Here is a 7,662-nt window from a genome sequence, read left to right on the forward strand (position 1 = left end):
CGTTGAACAGACCTGAGCGCTGGAGCTTCTTGTTTTAGTTTCTGTTTGTAGGCTGGAAGCAACAACATGGAGTCGTGGTCAGCTTTTCCGAAAGGAGGGAGGGGGAGGGCCTTATATGCGTTGCGGAAGTTAGAATAACAATGATCCAGGGTTTTACCAGCCCTGGTAGCACAATAGATATGCTGATAGAATTTAGGGAGTTTTGTTTTCAGATTAGCCTTGTTAAAATCCCCAGCTACGATGAATGCAGCCTCAGGGTGTGTGGTTTCCAGTTTACATAGAGTCAGATAAAGTTCGTTCAGGGCCATCAATGTGTCTGCTTGGGGGGGAATATATACGGCTGTGATTATAATCGAAGAGAATTCCCTTGGTAGATAATGCGGTCGACATTTGATTGTGAGGAATTCTAAATCAGGTGAACAGAATGACTTGAGTTCCTGTATGTTGTTATGATCACACCACGTCTCGTTAATCATAAGGCATACACCCCCGCCCCTCTTCTTACCAGAAAGATGTTTGTTTCTGTCGGCGCAATGCATGAAGAAACCAGCTGGCTGCACCGACTCCGTTAGCGTCTCTCGAGTGAGCCATGTTTCCGTGAAGCAAAGAACGTTACAGTCTCTGATGTCTCTCTGGAATGTTACCCGTGCTCGGATTTCATCAACCTTGTTGTCAAGAGACTGGACATTGGCGAGTAGTATGCTAGGGAGTGGAGCGCGATGTGCCCGTCTCCGAAGCCTGACCAGAAGACCGCTTCGTTTGCCCCTTTTACGGCGTCGTTGTTTAGGGTCGCCGGCTGGGATCAGATCCATTGTACTGGGTGGAAGGCAAAACACAGGATCCGCTTCGGGAGAGTCATATTCCTGGTTGTAATGATGGTGAGTTGACGTTGCTCTTATATTCAGTAGTTCCTCCCGACTGTATGTAATGAAACCTAAGATTACCTGGGGTACCAATGTAAGAAATAACACATAAAAAAACAAAATACTGCATATTTTCCTAGGAACGCGAAGCGAGGCGGCCATCTCTGTCGGCGCTGGAAGTAAGACCTCATACAAGTACTTGGGAGTATGGCTTGACAGTACACTGTCCTTCTCTTAACTTCTTCTGGCTGCAAGCCCGGAGCCGGGCACAATATGACAACAGCCACTTCAAGTGCAGGGCGCAAATTTTTTTTTGAAATATTTCACTTTCACACATTAACAAGTCCAATACAGCATATGAAAGATAAACATCTTGTGAATCCAGCCAACATGTCCGATTTTTAAAATGTTTTACAGCGAAAACACCACGTATATTTATGTTAGCTCACCACCAAATACAAAAAAGGACAGACATTTTTCACAGCACAGGTAGCATGCACAAAGCCAACCTAACTAACCAAGAACCAACCAAACTAACCAAGAAACAACTTCATCAGATGACAGTCTTATAACATGTTATTCAATACATCTATGTTTTGTTCGAAAAATGTGCATATTTGAGCTATAAATCAGTTTTACATTGCAGCTACCATCACAGCTACCGTCAGAAATGGCACCGAAGCAGCCAGAGTAATTACAGACACCAACGTCAAATACCTAAATACTCATCATAAAACATTTCTGAAAAATACATGGTGTACAGCAAATGAAAGACAGGCATCTTGTGATTCCAGCCAATATTTCCGATTTCTTAAGTGTTTTACAGCGAAAACACAATATAGCATTATATTAGCTTACCACAATAGCCAGAAACACAAGCCATTTACCAGCAGCAAATGTTAGCGATCGTAACAAACCAGCAAAAGATATATAATTTTTGACTAACCTTGATAAGCTTCATCAGATGACAGTCCTATAACCTCAGGTTATACATACACTTATGTTTTGTTCGAAAATGTGCATATTTAGAGCTGAAATCAGTGGTTATACATTGTGCTAACGTAGCATCTTTTTCCCACAACGTCCGGATATTTTTCTGACACTTTTTCTGACACACATATTCTGACCAAATAACTATTCATAAACATAACTAAAAAATACATGTTGTATAGGAAATGATAGATACACTAGTTCTTAATGCAATCGCCGTGTTAGAATTCTAAAAATAACTTCATTACGATATGCAGTTTACGTTATTGCGAGAGCGTGCCCAAAACCTGGCCGCAAACTACTAGTTCACATGTACGACAGATATATGAAATAGCATCATAAAATGGGTCCTACTTTTGCTGATCTTCCATCAGAATGTTGTACAAGGGGTCCTTTGTCCAGAACAATCGTTGTTTGGTTTTAGAACGGCTTTTCCCTCTCGATTTAGCAAGCACACTTGCCAAGTGGCGCGAATCTCTCCATCGTCAACAAACTCAGAGAACGGAACACGGCAAAACTCCCGAAAAAATTTCAATAATCTGATTAAACTATATTGAAAAAACATACTTTACGATGATATTGTCACATGTATCAAATAAAATCAAAGCCGGAGATATTAGTCGTCCATAACGACAGCTTATCAGAAGGCAAATCCAGGTCCCTTCTCGCGCTCTCCAGAAAACAGGAAACTGGTGACACGTCATGCCGAAAGCTATTATGCGACCCCAGATCAAGTTACACACTCCATTTCTTCTCTCACTGCCTGTCGACATCTAGTGGAAGACGTATGAAGTGCATCTAAACTAATAAATATCAAGGACTTTAATAGGCAGGCCCTAGAACAGTGCATCGATTTCAGATTTTCCACTTCCTGTCAGGAAGTTTGCTGCAAAAGGAGTTCTGTTTTACTCACAGATATAATTCAAACGGTTTTAGAAACTAGAGAGTGTTTTCTATCCAATAGTAATAATAATATGCATATTGTACGAGCAAGAATTGAGTAAGAAGCCGTTTGAAATGGGCACCTTTTATCCGGCTACTCAATACTGCCCCTGCAGCCCAAACAGGTTAATACATATCAAAGCTGCAGGCTGAAGTTAAATCTAGACTTGGTTTCCTTTATCACAATCGATCCTCTTTCATCCCAGCTGCCAAACTAATCCTGATTCAGATTACCATCCTACCCATGCTAGATTACGGAGACATAATTTATAGATCAACGGGTAAGTGTGCTTTCAAGCGGTTCGATGTTCTTTACCATTCGGCCATCAGATTTGCCACCAATGCTCCTTATAGGACATATCAGTGCACTCTATACTCCTCTGTGAACTGGTCATCTCTGTATACCCGTCGCAAGACCCACTGGTTGATGCTTATTTATAAAACCCTCTTAGGCCTCACTCCCCCTATCTGAGATATCTACTGCATCCCTCATCCTCCACATACAACACCCGGTATGCCAGTCATATTCTGTTAAAGGTCCCCAAAGCACACCCATCCCTGGGTCGCTTGTCTTTTCAGTTCGCTGCAGCTAGCGACAGGAACGAGCTGCAACAAACACTCAAACTGGACAGTTTTATCTCAATCTCTTAATTCAAAGACTCAATCGTGGGCATTCTTACTGACAGTTGTGGCTGCTTTGCGTGATGTATTGTTTTCTCTACCCTCTTGCCCTATGTGCTGTTGTCTGTGCCCAATAATGTTTGTACCATGTTTTGTGCTGCTACCATGTTGTTTCGCTACCATGTTGTGTTGCTACCATGCTGTGTTGTCATGTGTTGCTGCCTTGCTATGTTGTTGTCTTAGGTCTCTCTTTATGTAGTGTTGTGTTGTCTCTCTTGTTGTGATGTGTGTTTTGTCCTATGTTATGTATTTTAGATTTTTTTATTTTTAATCCCAGCCCCCATCCCCGCAGGAGGTATTTTGCCTTTTGGTTGGCCGTCATTGTAAATAAGAAATTGTTCTTAACTGACTTGCCTAGTTAAATAAAGGTTAAATAAATAAATACAAAAAATCATCCTAGCTCTGGGGAGAGGTCAGCTCTGTAGCAGTATCCTCCTAGCTCTAAGGAGAGGACTGGTTTGTAGCATTATCCTCCTAGCTCTCCTGGGAGAGGACAGGTCTGTAGCAGTATCCTCATAGTTCTGGGGAGAAGACTGGTCTGTAGAAGGTGTCCTGCTAGTTCTGGGGAGAGGACAGGTCTGTAGCAGTATCCTCCTCGCTCTGGGGAGAGGACAGGTCTGTAGCAGTATCCTGCTTGCTCTGGGGAGAGGACAGGTCTGTAGCAGTATCCTCCTCGCTCTGGGGAGAGGACAGGTTTGTAGCAGTATCCTGCTTGCTCTGGGGAGAGGACAGGTCTGTAGCAGTATCCTCCTCGCTCTGGGGAGAGGACAGGTCTGTAGCAGTATCCTCCTCGCTCTAGGGAGAGGACAAGTTTATAGCAATATCCTGCTTGCTCTGGGGAGAGGACAGGTCTGTAGCAGTATCCTGCTTGCTCTGGGGAGAGGACAGGTCTGTAGCAGTATCCTCCTCGCTCTAGGGAGAGGACAGGTCTGTAGCAGTATCCTCCTAGCTCTAGGGAGAGGACAGGTCTGTGGCAGTATCCTCCTAGCTCTGGAGAGAGGACAGGTCTGTAGCAGTATCCTGCTTGCTCTGGGGAGAGGACAGGTCTGTAGCAGTATCCTCCTCGCTCTAGGGAGAGGACAGGTTTGTAGCAGTTTCCTCCTCGCTCTAGGGAGAGGACAGGTCTGTAGCAGTATCCTCTTAGCTCTCGGGAGAGGACAGGTCTGTAGCAGTATCCTCCTAGCTCTGGGGAGTCTGTAGAGAACTAGGAGGATACTGCTACAGACCTGTCCTCTCCCCAGAGCAAGCAGGATACTGCTACTGACCTGTCCTCTCACCAGAGCTAGGAAGATACTGCTACAGACCTGTCCTCTCCCAGGAGAGCTAGGAGGATACTGGTACAGACCTGTCCTCTCCCTAGAGCTAGGAGGATACTGCTACAGACCTGTCCTCTCCCTAGAGCTAGGAAGATACTGCTACAGACCTGTCCTCTCCCAGGAGAGCTAAGAGGATACTGCTACAGACCTGTCCTCTCCCTAGAGCTAGGAGGATACTGCTACAGACCTGTCCTCTCCCTAGAGCTAGGAGGATACTGCTACAGACCTGTCCTCTCCCTAGAGCTAGGAGGATACTGCTACAAACCTGTCCTCTCCCTAGAGCTAGGAGGATACTGCTACAGACCTGTCCTCTCCCTAGAGCTAGGAGGATACTGCTACAGAGACACCAAGGCGAGGGAGAAGACCATGGCAATGCTCTGCATCTAGGATAGAAAGACACAAAGAAAGAAAGAAACCAGGGAAAGTAGAGAAAGGGAGAAATAATGAGAATAGGGAAGCAGTAGAGAGAAAGAGGGAGATGAAAGAACAGAGAGTGAAGAGGGTTCTAGGTTGGAAAGAGGGAGGTGAAAAAACAGAGAGTGAAGAGGGTTCTAGGTTGAAAAGAGGGAGGTGAAAAAACAGAGAGTGAAGAGGGTTCTAGGTTGGAAAGAGGGAGGTGAAAAAACAGAGAGTGAAGAGGGTTCTAGGTTGAAAAGAGGGAGGTGAAAAAACAGAGAGTGAAGAGGGCCTAGGTTGGAAAGAGGGAGATGAAAAAACAGAGTGAAGAGTGTCCTAGGTTGGAAAGAGGGAGGTGAAAAAACAGAGAGTGAAGAGGGTTCTAGGTTGGAAAGAGGGAGATGAAAAAACAGAGAGTGAAGAGGGTTCTAGGTTGGAAAGAGGGAGATGAAAAAACAGAGAGTGAAGAGGGTTCTAGGTTGGAAATTGGGAGATGAATAACAGAGAGCGAAGAGGGTTCTAGGTTGGAAAGAGGGAAATGAAAAAACAGAGATTGAAGAGGGTTCTAGGTTGGAAAGAGGGAAATGAAAAAACAGAGAGTGAAGAGGGTTCTAGGTTGGAAATAGGGAGATGAAAAAACAGAGAGTGAAGAGTGTTCAGGTTTGGAAAGAGGGAACAGAAGGCATAGAGATAAGAAAGTGTGTAGAGTGTGAAGAGGTCTTGAGAAAGAGGTAGAGAGGAGTAGCAAAAGAGAAGGGAAGAGAAGGGTGTAGAAAGAAGAAAGTGTGTGGACAGAGAGAGAGAGGAAGAGAGAGAGAGGGAGGACAGGACAGGACAGAATTGGAGAGTGAAGGGGAGGTGTAGAGAGAGAGACTGGGATAGGAGGGGGAGCAAAGAGCTAGGTGTATGTGGGGGGGGGTCTGAGTGTGAGAGGGGTTAATAGCACAGTGGAGGCTCAGGGCTGATAGAAATGCAGAGCGCGTCCCACAGCCTGCTGCTCAGTGATGGGCTGGAGGTGAGATCTGGCGCCTGCTATAAAAGAGCTCATTGAAAATAATTCAGAGTGACGGCTGTGCAGGAAGGGAAACAGGGGAGGAGAGGGGGAGGTGGAGAGAAAGGGGGAGTGAAGAGAGAGGGAATGGAGAAGGCATGGAGAGAGAGAGGGAGAAGTAGAGGGATGGATCAGAGTAGGTGATGAGAGAGAGAGGAAAGAAGAGTCAGAATGGGTAAGAAAGCTTAAACAGTGAGGGAATGGGAGACCTGTGGGAGGTTTCTTGAAGGTATTTTTTGAAGGGGGGTGTTGAAAAGAAAGAACAAGAGTACGTTAGACTATATCAAGATCCATTATTATATTCAGAGAAAGAGACAGGAACAGTCATTATGACACCAGCGCTATTTTTGTGCCAATGATTTGTGACTCTGTTTGATTATTGGAAGGCTAACACACTGACGTCCAGGCTTTACGTGTCCTATCCAAACACTAATCCAAAACATCTTGGCTACCTTCCCTCATGAGTTGAAAACATTTTCCAGTTGGAGCGTACACAAACACAAGCTCCAATCCCCTGGTTGACACCCTAGCATGTCTCTTTGGCTGTTTAGCTAGGGCTGTATGTTGGCACACAGAGATGAGAGCTGGGGGTTGAGGCCCATTTGTGAGGTCAGAGTTCACAGTGTAGTGGCGTCACTGGGCCGGATGTGTCACCACACAGCCAAATGTGCCTGGCCCTGCCACTTTAAAGAGATGGAGGGATAGAGAGAGGGGTGGATGGAGGAAGGACTGGTGGACGGATGGGGAGATTAGGGGAGGAGTGGGGGACGGAGGAATGGAAGAGTGATGGAGGAAGGAGTGGTAGTGGAATGGAGGGGGGGTGGAGAGGCGAACCTCTCGGCCTTACTATAATAATGTGGACCCCTCCTGACCTCTATTAAACCTGTGTAAAGCTCATCTCAGACACAGGACATATTTTATGGTAACGCCAGCACGTTAAGCACACAGGGAACCCAGGGAGAGGCATGCAGGGGTTAATGGGGCTTGGTGCTCACCAGCAGGGGGTGGAGGGAGGAGATGGACGGGTGTAGGGGGGATAGGGATGGATAGAGGGGTGATATTGGGTGGTGGGGATATGGGATGATGGTGTGTTGGTGCAGGGAAGGACCCCGCTGGGAGTTGTACCCCTGTACCAACTTTAGACACCCTCCTCCTATATGAACAGCTGCTTCTAAACAGCCATCACTAACACAGAGAGGCTGCTGTCTACATACAGACTGGAAATCAATGGATCACTAGTCACTTTAATAATGCCATTTTAATCATGTTAACATATCTTGCATTACTAATCTCATAAGTATATACTGTATGTTATACCATCTGTTGCATCTTGCCTATGCCGCTCTGTCATTGCTCATCCATATATTTATATGTATATATTCTTATTCCATTTGTACTTTGTGTGTATTAGGTAGTTGTTGTG

The sequence above is a fragment of the Salvelinus namaycush genome, chromosome 34 (assembly GCF_016432855.1).
Source record: "Salvelinus namaycush isolate Seneca chromosome 34, SaNama_1.0, whole genome shotgun sequence".
NCBI lineage: Eukaryota > Metazoa > Chordata > Actinopteri > Salmoniformes > Salmonidae > Salvelinus > Salvelinus namaycush.